General features: G+C 58.8%; 1 non-coding gene across 1 annotated transcript; it reads right to left on the bottom strand.

Annotated features, from left to right (window-relative positions):
• Positions 1-466: 466 nt before the first annotated feature.
• On the bottom strand, positions 467-585 carry LOC131862035 (5S ribosomal RNA). Its single transcript, XR_009361063.1, has one exon. It is a non-coding gene; the product is annotated as a 5S ribosomal RNA (ribosomal RNA).
• Positions 586-13,861: the final 13,276 nt, after the last annotated feature.

Below are 13,861 nucleotides of genomic sequence, written 5' to 3'. Positions count from 1 at the left end.
TGAATGGAGCGCATCATTGGTGCGCTCCGAAGTGTGCTCCAAGGTGCGCACCTCTGGTGTGCTCCAAAGCTCTCTCCAGCTGCGTGCACCTGCCCCGGCCGCGCACCCGGCCCCGCCCAGCTTCGCTCACCTGTCCCGGGCGTCTGGTGCGGAACCTTAGAGTAAGAAACATCACCGTGCACCTTGGCCAACGTGCGCGACTCGACCGAGCGCGCACTGGCCGAGGTGCACACCGATTTCACCTGGGTGCGCGCGCAGCACCTCGGGCGCACCGGGGTGCGCGCACAACGCCCGGGTTGCACCGTGGCCTGTGTGCTCGGGGCGCCTCGGGTGCGCGCTCGGTGTCGCCCCCCGCGCGCGCGGTAGTGCGGGCAGCGCACCCCGGCCCGGCCCGGCCCCGACGAGAACGCAAACGGGCAAAAGGTTTATTCAAATAGCATTGCGACGCCCGGCGAAAAACTAAAAAAGGGTGCAACACCGGGACTTCCCGGGAGGTCACCCATCCCAGTACTACTCCGGCCCAAGCGCGCTTAACTGCGGAGTTCTGATGGGATCCGGTGCACTAACGCTGGTATGATCGCACCCGTTATGAGCTTGTCGCAGTGTGTACTTAGCAAACCGCGACCCACGTGCGAATCCACCCCGGCCACCCACCCCCGTCGAGGTGCACACCCTCCCTCGCGAAGTGCGCCCCGTTCGCCAAGTGTGAGCCCTGCCCGGGTGCGCGCACCTTGCTAGGGCGTCGGGTGTGCACCCGGCCCGGCCTACGTGCGTGCACCTGGACGGGGCGTCGTGTGCGTGCAGTGTCCCGTCTGCAACGCGGTGCCCACACACCACCTCGGGCGCAACGACCTGCGCTCACATGTGGGCCGAGTGCACCTTGGTGCATGTTCGGGGCGCCTCGGGTGCACGCTCGATCTTGCCCCGGTGCACCAAGGCGCTCGGTTTGCCCCGGGTGCGCACTTGGTGCAAGGTGGGCACCCAAAATAGGGATCAAGCACCAAAACACAAGTTTCGGGATGCAAAATGGGACCCAAGGACCACAAATGCGTTCCAAGACCCATGATGGGTCCACGAGAACAAAAATGTGTTCCGAGACTTAATAAACAAATATTGGGTTTTAGGAGAAGAAACATGCTCTGATGCCCAAAACGAGAATCGACCCCGAAAAGGCCACAGGCCAAAAGTGGGATGCGAGACAAAAAAAAATGGGACCCGAGGACCAAAATTGGGTTCCCAGGTCGAAGACAGGGCAACCGGACAAGAAACGACCTCTAAGGCTCGAAATGAGTCCCGACGACTAAAACTTGACAAGAAGCACCCATCAGGCACCCAACTCGACACCCATGGGATGCCGACCCACCCGGGCTTCCACCTAGCACACCTTGGCACCCACCCACCCTCGCACCCAACCTCGCACCCAACTTAGCACCTTTGAACCCACATTGGCACTCACCCTGACCCTGGCACCTTGGAACCCACATTGGCACTCACCTTGACCCTGGCACCCACCTTTGCACTCACCTTGGGACCCACCCTGGCTCCCACCTCGGCACCCACCCAGACACCCACCTTGGTTCCTTGGCACCCACCTTGGATCCTTGGCACCCACCCCGACACCCACCTTGGCACGCAACTTGGCTACTTGCCACCCACCTTGGCTCCTTGACGCCCACCCCGACAACCACCCCGTGACCTACCCTGGCTAGGGTTGGTGCACACCCACCCTGGTGCCCACCTTGGCACCCACCCCATGACCCACCTTGGCACGCACCTTAGTACCCACCCCGTTACCCACCCTAGGACCCACCCCGTGACCCACCTTGGCCAGGGTGGGTGCACCCACCCTGGTGCCCACCTTGGCACCCACCCATCCTAGCACCCAGCCTGTGACCGGGCTTGGAACCCAACCTTGCACCCGTCTTGGCCAGTGTGGGTGCGCACCCATCCTGGCACCCACGTTGTGACACACCCTTTAACCCACGCACCCTAGCAGCCACGTTGGCACCCACCTTGGAACACAACCTAGCAACTTGGCACCCACCCCGTGACCCACCTTGGCATCCACCATAGCAGTCGCCCACTTGGCACCCACCTTGGAACCCAAGTTGGCACCCACCTCGGCACCCACCTTGACACTTGTGGACCCACCTTGCCACTCACCCTAGCATCGACCCATCCTAGCACCCACCCTGGCACCTTTGCACCCTAGCACTCACCCATCCTAGCACCTAACCTGTGACCCACCTTGACACTCACCCTCGCACCCACCTTGGAACCCAACCTAGCACCCACCCACCCTGACACCAACCCTAGCACCTACCCACCCTTGCACCCACCCTGTGACCCATCTTGGCACCCACCCATCCTACCACTCAACCTATCACCCACCTTCTCACCCACCTTGGCATCCACCTTAGCACCCACCCACACTGGCACCTTGGCACCCACCTCGGGCAAGGTGGGTGCACACCCACCCTGACACCCAATTTAGAACCAACCGAGCATGTTACCCACCTTGGCACCCACATTGCAGCCCACCCTAGTACCCACCCTATGACCCACATTGGCATCCACACCCTAGCACCCAGGCACCTCGACACCCGCCTTGACACGCACCCTAGCACTAAACCTGTGACCCACCTTGGAACTCACCCTAGAACCCACCCACCCTGTGAACCACCTTGGCATCCACCTTAGCACCCACCCACCTTGGCACCCACTCTAGCACTCACCCATCCTAACACCCAACTTGTTACCCACCTTGGCACCCGCCCTCGCGTCCACCTTGAAACCCACCCTAGCACCCACCCACGCAGGAGCCCACCTTGGCACCCAACCTAACACCCACGCATCCTGGCACCCAACTTGTGACCCACCTTGGAACCCACCCTAGTACCCACCTTTGAACCCACTATATCACCAACCCACCTTGGCACCCACCCTATGACCCTCTTTGGAATCCACCCTAGCACGCACCCACCCTGGCACCCACCATGGAGCGCACCCTAGCACCCACCCACCTCGGCACGCACCTCAACACCCACCTTGGTGTGCGCACTGCGCCAACCTCTCAAAGACCCTATGTGGTGCGCTCCAAAGTGTACACCTTTGGTGCGCTCCAAGGTGCGCACCTTTGGTGCACACCGAGGTGCACACCAAAGTGTGCACCGAGGTGAGCACCAAAGTGCACTCCAAGGTGCACACCAAGGCGTGCACCTTTGGTGCGGTCAATGCAAACGAATTCGGAAGTTGGGGTCGATGTCCTAATCGCTGCTGCAGACTACACGTATGAGAATCGGACAAATAGCTTTATATAGGGGAGGTGTTGCGTTTGATGGGTCGACTCCCCTGGTTGTGTGCACTGCACCAACTTCAAAGACCCTGTCTTGTTTAAGAAGTCAAAAGTTGGGGTGGATGTCCTAATCATTGCTGCAGTCTACGCATGTATGAGAATCAGACAAATAGCTTATATAGGGGAGGTGTTGCATTCGGTGGGTTGACTCCCCTGGTTGTGCGCACTGCGCCAACCTCAAAGACCCCGCATAGCAGAAGAAGTCGGAAGTCGGATTTTGGTGAGCACCAAGGCGTGCACCTTTGGTGCGGTCAACGCAGACGAATTCAGAAGTTGGGGTGGATGTCCTAATCGTTGTTGCAGGCTACACATGTATGAGAATCAGACAAATAGCTTATATAGGGGAGGTGTTGGGTTTGATGGGTCAACTCCCTTGGTTGTGCGCATTACGCCAACCTCAAAGACCTTGTTTTCGTTAAGAAGTCAAAAGTTGGGGTCAATGTCCTAATGGCTCCTGTAGGCTACACATGTATGAGAATCGGACAAATAGCTTATATAGGGGAGGTGTTGGGTTTGATGGGTCGACTCCCCTGGTTGTGCGCATTACGTCAACCTCAAAGACCTTGTTTTCGTTAAGAAGTCAAAAGTTGGGGTCGATGTCCTAATTGCTCCTGTAGACTACACATGTATGAGAATCAGACAAATAGCTTATATAGGGGAGGTGTTGGGTTTGATGGGTTGACTCCCCTAGTTGTTCGCATTACACCAACCTCAAAGACCTTGTTTTCGTTTAGAAGCCGAAAGTTGGGGTCGATGTCCTAATTGCTCCTGCAGGCTACGCATGTATGAGAATCAGACAAATAGCTTATATAGGGGAGGTGTTGGGTTTGATGGGTCGACTCCCCTGGTTGTGCGCATTGCGCCAACCTCAAAGACCCTGCATTGCGGATGAAGTCGAAAGTCAGAGTTTGGTGTGCTACAAGGTGTGGTCGAAGGTGCTCACCTAGGTGTGCACCTTTGGAGCGCAGGAAAAGTGCCCTCCAAAAGTGCGCACCTTTGGAGTGCACAAAAGTGCCCTCCAAAAGTGCGCACCTTTGGAGCGCACAAAAGTGCCCTCCAAAAAGTGCCCTCCAAAAGTGCGCACCTTTGGAGCGCACAAAAGTGCCCTCCAAAAAGTGCCCTCCAAAAGTGCGCACCTTTGGAGTGCAGAAAAGTGCCCTCCAAAAAGTGCCCTCCAAAAGTGTGCACCTTTGGAGTGCACAAAAGTGCCCTCCAAAAGTGCGCACCTTTGGAGCGCAGAAAAGTGCCCTCCAAAAAGTGCCCTCCAAAAGTGCGCACCTTTGGAGCGCAGAAAAGTGCCCTCCAAAAAGTGCCCTCCAAAAGTGCGCACCTTTGGAGCGCAGAAAAGTGCCCTCCAAAAAGTGCCCTCCAAAAGTGCGCACCTTTGGAGCGCAGAAAAGTGCCCTCCAAAAAGTGCCCTCCAAAAGTGCGCACCTTTGGAGCGCACAAAAGTGCCCTCCAAAAAGTGCCCTCCAAAAGTGCGCACCTTTGGAGCGCACAAAAGTGCCCTCCAAAAGTGCGCACCTTTGGAGCGCACAAAAGTGCCCTCCAAAAGTGCGCACTTTTGGTGCGCACCAAGGCGCTGGTTCGGTCGTTGCAGGCGAGTTCGGAAGTTGGGGTCGATGTCCTGAGCGGAGGTGCAAACTACACAGGTGTCGGAATCGGACAAATAGCTTATATAGGGGAGGTGTATGCTTCGATGGGTCGACTCCCCAGGTTGAGCGCACCGCGCCAACCTCAAAGACCCTACGGTATGGATGAAGTCGGAAGTTGGGTCCGATGACCGATTCGATTAGTAGGTATGCTCATGAGGTCGGAATTTGGGTCCGATGACCTGCCATGTGCAGGAAGGCGAATGTTGGCACTGTGCGTTGCAAGGTGCACACCAAGGTGCTGGTGCGGTCTTTTTAGTCGAGTTCGGAAGTTGGGGTCGATGTCCTGATCGGAGGTGCAAGCTACACAGGTGTGGGAATCGGACAAATAGCTTATATAGGGGAGGTGTATGCTTCGTTGGGTCGACTCCCCGGGTTGAGCGCACCGCGCCAACCTCAAAGACCCTACGGTATGGATGAAGTCGGAAGTTGGGTCCGATGACCGATTCGATATGTAGGCATACTCGCGAGGTCGGAATTTGGGTCCGATGACCTGCCATGTGCAGGAAGGCGAATGTTGGCACTGTGCGTTGCAAGGTGCGCACCAAGGCGCTGGTTCGGTCGTTGCAGGCGAGTTCGGAAGTTGGGGTCGATGTCCTGATCGGAGGTGCAAACTACACAGGTGTGGGAATCGGACAAATAGCTTATATAGGGGAGGTGTATGCTTCGTTGGGTCGACTCCCCGGGTTGAGCGCACCGCGCCAACCTCAAAGACCCTACGGTATGGATGAAGTCGGAAGTTGTGTCCGATGACCGATTCGATATGTAGGCATACTCGCGAGGTCGGAATTTGGGTCCGATGACCTGCCATGTGCAGGAAGGCGAATGTTGGGACTGTGCGTCGCAAGGTGCGCACCAAGGCGCTGGTGCCGTCGTTGCAGTCGAGTTCGGAAGTTGGGGTCGATGTCCTGGTCAGAGGTGCAAACTACACAGGTGTGGGAATCGGACAAATAGCTTATATAGGGGAGGTGTATGCTTCGATGGGTCGACTCCCCGGGTTGAGCGCACCGCGCCAACCTCAAAGACCCTACAGTATGGATGAAGTCGGAAGTTGGGTCCGATGACCGATTCGATACGTAGGCATATTGGCGAGGTCTGAATTTGTGTCCGATGACCTGCCATGCGCAGGAAGGCGGAATTTGGGTCCGATGACCGAGTTGATGGCGTGCCATGCGCAGAAAGGCGGAATTTGGGTCCGATGACCGAGTTGATGTTGATGGCCCGCCATGCACAGGAAGGCGGAATTTGGGTCCGATGACCGATTTGAAGGCGTGCCATGCGCAGAAAGGCGGAGTTTGGGTCCGATGACCGAGTTGATATTGATGGCCCGCCATGCGCAGGAAGGCGGAATTTGGGTCCGATGACCTGACATACGCATGGAGTCCGACTCGGGGGCCGATGTTCGATTCGATGACTTGCATTGTGGGTAAAGTCGGAAGTTGTGGTCTTTGACCCGATTCGATGACCAGACTTCGGCTGCTTGAGAATCGGACAAATAACTTATATAGGGGAGGTAGTGTTCTCGAGCATCCTCCCCCCGTGCCCGTTTATGTCGATTGATGCTGGTGCTCGACTGGTTGGAGCGCTCGGATGCAAAAATCTTGCACCAGGATTTATCGATTGTGATGGACACGGCAAGTCTCCTGATTGCTATGCAGGAGCTCATCGTGAATCTCTATGCGGCCTTGGTATGGACTCGACCTGCGGAATGGTTCGGCAATGGTAGTCGCTCCAACACGTCCTTGCAATGGCCACAGAGGTGATTCGACTAGAGCTCCAGTCTAGCTTTTGGGTTGCTTGGCGGACTGGTATAGCCGCGATCGAGTTCCGGCCATGAACGTTTTAGATAGCTCTTGGGCTTTCTGGGACGGAAGTCGGAAGTTTGGGCTGTTGTCCGATTTGATGACCATTCTTCGGATGTGTGAGAATCGGACAAATAACTTATATAGGGGACTGTGTTGTCTCACGCAGCCCCCTCCGTGCCCCTCTATCTCGACCGATGTTGGTGCTTGAAAGGGTTGGGATCGCTCGGATTTATAAACGTGCACCACCATTTGTCGAGTGTGAGGGACGCGGCAGGTCTCCTAAATGCTATACGGGCGCTCTCTGAGAATCTCTATCCGGCCTCGACACAGACTAGTCTTGCTGAATGGTTTGGCACTGGTAGTCGATCCAACACGTCGTTGTTGTGGCCGCCTAGGCGATTCGATTCGAGCCCCCGTCTAGCTTTTGGGTTGCTTGGCGGATTTTGCCCTATCCGCAAGTGAGCTCGGTCCCTAAACGTTCGAGAAACCCGATTGCTATGCGCCGACTCTCTTTCTTGCGAGCCTCCATCTAGCTTTTGGGTCTCTACGGAACGGAAGTCGGAATCTGGGACCGTTGTTTGATTCGACGAGGCAGACTACGGTTGTGCGAGAATCGGACAAATAACTTATATAGGGGAGGTGTTGACTGGAGCATTCTCCCCCGTGCCCCTCTAACTCGACCAATGCTGGCGCTCGAACGGTGGTAGCGCTCGGATTTTCGTTGAGCGCCAGCATTGGTCGATTTAGAGGGGCATGCGAGATTCCCGAATGCTATGCGAGGGCTCTAACGGAAATGTCTATTGGTTTCGGTATGGATGCAATTGCGAGTGGTTCGGCAAAGGTAGTCGTTCCGATGCGTCCATGTCGTGGCCAAATCGATAATTCGATTTGAGCCCTCGTATAGCATTTGGGTCTCTCGATGTGATTCCGCATTCCAGTCCCTTTGGGCACTGCTTGAGCCGCATCCCAGGGGGTTCCCTTCCCAATAATCTGCCTCGCAACCCGATTGCTATGCGGTGAGGCTCCTCGGCCGCCTCGGAACTATCTGTGTATCAGACGCATCGCGGGATAAGGGGTTGGCAACGGTAGTCGCCCCAAGCGCGTCCGATGCTTGGACCATTCCGAGGCGGCCCTGAAGCCTCTTCCGTCTAGCCGTTGGGTCCTTCTCGCCGCATCCCTTGCCTCGCACCCCGATTGCTATGCGGTGAGGCTCCTCGGCCGCCTTGGAACTATCTGTGTATCAGACGCATCGCGGGATAAGGGGTTGTCACTGGTAGTCGCCCCAAGCGCGTCCGATGCTTGGACCATTCCGAGGCGGCCCTGAAGCCTCTTCCGTCTAGCCGTTGGGTCCTTCTCGCCGCATCCCTCGACTCGCACCCCGATTGCTATGCGGTGAGGCTCCTCGGCCGCCTTGGAACTATCTGTGTATCGGACGCGTCGCGGGATAAGGGGTTGTCACTGGTAGTCGCCCCAAGCGCGTCCGATGCTTGGACCATTCCGAGGCGGCCCTGAAGCCTCTTCCGTCTAGCCGTTGGGTCCTTCTCGCCGCATCCCTCGCCTCGCACCCCGATTGCTATGCGGTGAGGCTCCTCGGCCGCCTTGGAACTATCTGTGTATCGGACGCGTCGCGGGATAAGGGGTTGTCACTGGTAGTCGCCCCAAGCGCGTGCGATGCATGGACCATTCCCAGGCGGCCCTGAAGCCTCTTCCGTCTAGCCGTTGGGTCCTTCTCGCCGCATCCCTCGCCTCGCACCCCGATTGCTATGCGGTGAGGCTCCTCGGCCGCCTTGGAACTATCTGTGTATCGGACGCGTCGCGGGATAAGGGGTTGTCACTGGTAGTCGCCCCAAGCGCGTCCGATGCTTGGACCATTCCGAGGCGGCCCTGAAGCCTCTTCCGTCTAGCCGTTGGGTCCTTCTCGCCGCATCCCTCGCCTCGCACCCCGATTGCTATGCGGTGAGGCTCCTCGGCCGCCTTGGAACTATCTGTGTATCGGACGCGTCGCGGGATAAGGGGTTGTCACTGGTAGTCGCCCCAAGCGCGTCCGATGCTTGGACCATTCCGAGGCGGCCCTGAAGCCTCTTCCGTCTAGCCGTTGGGTCCTTCTCGCCGCATCCCTCGCCTCGCACCCCGATTGCTATGCGGTGAGGCTCCTCGGCCGCCTTGGAACTATCTGTGTATCGGACGCGTCGCGGGATAAGGGGTTGTCACTGGTAGTCGCCCCAAGCGCGTCCGATGCTTGGACCATTCCGAGGCGGCCCTGAAGCCTCTTCCGTCTAGCCGTTGGGTCCTTCTCGCCGCATCCCTCGCCTCGCACCCCGATTGCTATGCGGTGAGGCTCCTCGGCCGCCTTGGAACTATCTGTGTATCGGACGCATCGCGGGATAAGGGGTTGTCACTGGTAGTCGCCCCAAGCGCGTCCGATGCTTGGACCATTCCGAGGCGGCCCTGAAGCCTCTTCCGTCTAGCCGTTGGGTCCTTCTCGCCGCATCCCTCGCCTCGCACCCCGATTGCTATGCGGTGAGGCTCCTCGGCCGCCTTGGAACTATCTGTGTATCGGACGCGTCGCGGGATAAGGGGTTGTCACTGGTAGTCGCCCCAAGCGCGTCCGATGCTTGGACCATTCCGAGGCGGCCCTGAAGCCTCTTCCGTCTAGCCGTTGGGTCCTTCTCGCCGCATCCCTCGCCTCGCACCCCGATTGCTATGCGGTGAGGCTCCTCGGCCGCCTTGGAACTATCTGTGTATCGGACGCGTCGCGGGATAAGGGGTTGTCACTGGTAGTCGCCCCAAGCGCGTCCGATGCTTGGACCATTCCGAGGCGGACCTGAAGCCTCTTCCGTCTAGCCGTTGGGTCCTTCTCGCCGCATCCCTCGCCTCGCACCCCGATTGCTATGCGGTGAGGCTCCTCGGCCGCCTTGGAACTATCTGTGTATCGGACGCGTCGCGGGATAAGGGGTTGTCACTGGTAGTCGCCCCAAGCGCGTCCGATGCTTGGACCATTCCGAGGCGGCCCTGAAGCCTCTTCCGTCTAGCCGTTGGGTCCTTCTTGCCGCATCCCTCGCCTCGCACCCCGATTGCTATGCGGTGAGGCTCCTCGGCCGCCTTGGAACTATCTGTGTATCGGACGCGTCACGGGATAAGGGGTTGTCACTGGTAGTCGCCCCAAGCGCGTCCGATGCTTGGACCATTCCGAGGCGGCCCTGAAGCCTCTTCCGTCTAGCCGTTGGGTCCTTCTCGCCGCATCCCTCGCCTCGCACCCCGATTGCTATGCGGTGAGGCTCCTCGGCCGCCTTGGAACTATCTGTGTATCGGACGCATCGCGGGATAAGGGGTTGTCACTGGTAGTCGCCCCAAGCGCGTCCGATGCTTGGACCATTCCGAGGCGGCCCTGAAGCCTCTTCCGTCTAGCCGTTGGGTCCTTCTCGCCGCATCCCTCGCCTCGCACCCCGATTGCTATGCGGTGAGGCTCCTCGGCCGCCTTGGAACTATCTGTGTATCGGACGCGTCGCGGGATAAGGGGTTGTCACTGGTAGTCGCCCCAAGCGCGTCCGATGCTTGGACCATTCCGAGGCGGACCTGAAGCCTCTTCCGTCTAGCCGTTGGGTCCTTCTCGCCGCATCCCTCGCCTCGCACCCCGATTGCTATGCGGTGAGGCTCCTCGGCCGCCTTGGAACTATCTGTGTATCGGACGCGTCGCGGGATAAGGGGTTGTCACTGGTAGTCGCCCCAAGCGCGTCCGATGCTTGGACCATTCCGAGGCGGCCCTGAAGCCTCTTCCGTCTAGCCGTTGGGTCCTTCTCGCCGCATCCCTCGCCTCGCACCCCGATTGCTATGCGGTGAGGCTCCTCGGCCGCCTTGGAACTATCTGTGTATCGGACGCGTCGCGGGATAAGGGGTTGTCACTGGTAGTCGCCCCAAGCGCGTCCGATGCTTGGACCATTCCGAGGCGGACCTGAAGCCTCTTCCCTCTAGCCGTTGGGGCTTTCTCGCCGCATCCCTCGCCTCGCACCCCGATTGCTATTCGGTGAGGCTCCTCGGCCGCCTTGGAACTATCTGTGTATCGGACGCATCGCGGGATAAGGGGTTGGCAGTGGTAGTCGCCCCAAGCGCGTCCGATGCTTGGACCATTCCGAGGCGGCCCTGCAGCCTCTTCCGTCTAGCCGTTGGGGCCATCTCGCTGCATCCCCCACCTCGCACCACGATTGCTATGCGGTGAGGCTCCTTGGCCGCCTCGGAACTATCTGTGTATCGGACGCATCGCGGGATAAGGGGTTGTCACTGGTAGTCGCCCCAAGCGCGTCCGATGCTTGGACTATTCCGAGGCGGCCCTGCAGCCTCTTCCGTCTAGCCGTTGGGGCCATCTCGCCGCATCCCCCAGCTCCTCGGCCGCCTCGGAACTATCTGTGTATCGGACGCATCGCGGGATAAGGGGTTGGCAGTGGTAGTCGCCCCAAGCGCGTTCGATGCTTGGACTATTCCGAGGCGGCCCCGCAGCCTCTTCCGTCTACCCTTTGGGGCCATCTCGCCGCATCCCTCGCCTCGCACCCCGATTGCTATGCGGTGAGGCTCCTCGGCCGCCTGGGAACTATCTTCGTATCGGATGCATCGCGGGATAAGGGGTTGTCACTGGTAGTCGCCCCAAGCGCGTCCGATGCTTGGACTATTCCGAGGCGGCCCTGTGGCCTCTTCCGTCTAGCCGTTGGGGCCATCTCGCCGCATCCCTCACCTCGCACCCCCATTGCTATGCGGTGAGGCTCCTCGGCCGCCTTGGAACTGTCTTCGTATCGGAAGCATCGCGGGATAAGGGGTTGTCACTGGTAGTCGCCCCAAGCGCGTCCGATGCTTGGACTATTCCGAGGCGGCCCTGCAGCCTCTTCCGTCTAGCCGTTGGGGCCATCTCGCCGCATCCCCCACCTCGCACCCGGATTGCTATGCGGTGAGGCTCCTCGGCCGCCTTGGAACTATCTTCGTATCGGACGCATCGCGGGATAAGGGGTTGTCACTGGTAGTCGCCCCAAGCGCGTCCGATGCTTGGACTATTCCGACGCGGCCCTGTGGCCTCTTCCGTCTAGCCGTTGGGGCCATCTCGCCGCATCCCCCACCTCGCACCCCGATTGCTATGCGGTGAGGCTCCTCGGCCGCCTTGGAACCATCTTCGTATCGGACGCATCGCGGGATGAGGGGTTGTCACTGGTAGTCGCCCCAAGCGCGTCCGATGCTTGGACCATTCCGAGGCGGCCCTGAAGCCTCTTCCGTCTAGCCGTTGGGGCCTTCCCGCCCCATCCCTCGCCTCGCACCCCCGATTGCTATGCGGTGAGGCTCCTCGGCCGCCTTGGAACCATCTGTGTATCGGACGCATCGCGGGATAAGGGGTTGGCACTGGTAGTCGCCCCAAGCGCGTCCGATGCTTGGAGCATTCCGAGGTGGCCCTGAAGCCTCTTCCGTCTAGCCGTTGGGGCCTTCCCGCCCCATCCCTCGCCTCGCACCCCGATTGATATGCGGTGAGGCTCCTCGGCCGCCTTGGAACTATCTGTGTATCGGACGCATCGCGGGATAAGGGGTTGGCACTGGTAGTCGTCCCAATCGCGTCCGATGCTTGGACCATTCCGAGGCGGCCCTGCAGCCTCTTCCGTTTAGCCGTCGGGGCCTTCCCGCCGCATCCCTCGCCTCGCATCCCGATTCCTATGCGGTGAGTCTTCTCGGCCGCCGCGGAACTATACCTGTTATTGCTACTGCATCCTTCGGCTGGTAACCTCCTCTGCCGCCTTGGAACGTTCTCTTTGTCGGACGCGTCGCGGGATAAGGGGTTGGCACTGGTAGTCGCCCCAAGCGCGCCCGATGCATAGACCGCTCCGAGTTGACCTTGCTTTCAGCCTCTCACATGCATAGACCTCTCTGAGTCGACCCTGCAGCCTCTCACGTTTAGCCTTTGGAATCTCGCCTCACAACATGATTGCTATCCTTGATGCATCCCTTGCCTCGAGCCCTGATTGCTTTCTTGGCTGCATCCCTCCTCTCCTCACAGCCCGGTTGTCATCACTGCTTCATCCGTCGCTTCATGCATTCTGGCTGCTGGGCCCTTCCCACCGCACACCTCGATTGCTATCTCTTCTGCATCACACACCCCGATTGCTATCTCTGCTACATCCCTCGGCTCTCACTTCTGCATCCTTCGCCTCCCACCTCGATTGCTATCAATGCTGCATCCGTAACCTCACACCCCGATTGCTATGCGGGGAGGCTCCTTGGCCGCCTTGGAAATTTCTGTGTGTCGGACGCACCGCGGGATAAGGGGTTGGCACTGGTAGTCGCCCCAAGTGCGCCCGATTCTTAGACCGCTTCGAGGTGACCTCGTAGCCTCTTTCGTCCAGGCTTCCTGCCTTCAACGCCCTTTTTACACCTCGATTGCTATGCGCGGGCTCGTTGGCGTCTATCACCTCTCTGCGAAGAGTGGCACGATGATTGTTGGGGTAAATCGTAGCAGTCCGATCTCTGGCCTTGGGCCATTGTGAGGGCTGATCGATTTCCTGTGCGCATCTCGTGTTCGCCCAGTAACAGACTCGACGACTTGTAATCGGTCTTGTTCCCGATTGTTCCTGGAGGTAGTCTTCGGAACTCTTGGATTTGACCTGTCACTCGAACTGTCCTCTTCCGAGGATGCTTGTGTGTGTGTGCTTGTGCCATTTCCTTGGCGGTATTAACGAGATATTAAAGAGCGGAGTGAGCGCCTCGCCCAGCTATGTTTGGGGCTCTCACTCCCTTACCCGGTGTGCGACCGCTTTGCACGTAGGTTGCGGAGCATCGCGACTCTTTCGATGTTTGGCGGTTGTCTTCCGGTGATGCGTTGGTCCCGAAGTGCACGTTACTAGCATTTCTGCCATTGTTCTCGATCTTTGGCACGTTCCTTCGTTGCAATTGGATATATATCTCCGTTTATACGCGCAGGCTTCTCCCGCCTATTCAGCGCTGTCCCACTCTCAGCACTCTCGTGGTCTCCTTGGCTTCTCTCTCCCGTGAGCGAGCTCTCTTCTCGAGTCTTTTCCATGTCC

The sequence above is a fragment of the Cryptomeria japonica genome, unplaced genomic scaffold (genome assembly GCF_030272615.1).
Source record: "Cryptomeria japonica unplaced genomic scaffold, Sugi_1.0 HiC_scaffold_34, whole genome shotgun sequence".
NCBI classification, from domain to species: Eukaryota; Viridiplantae; Streptophyta; class Pinopsida; order Cupressales; family Cupressaceae; genus Cryptomeria; species Cryptomeria japonica.
The sequence above is the reverse complement of the archived record's forward strand: the minus strand, read 5'-3'. Positions and strand labels throughout refer to the sequence as shown.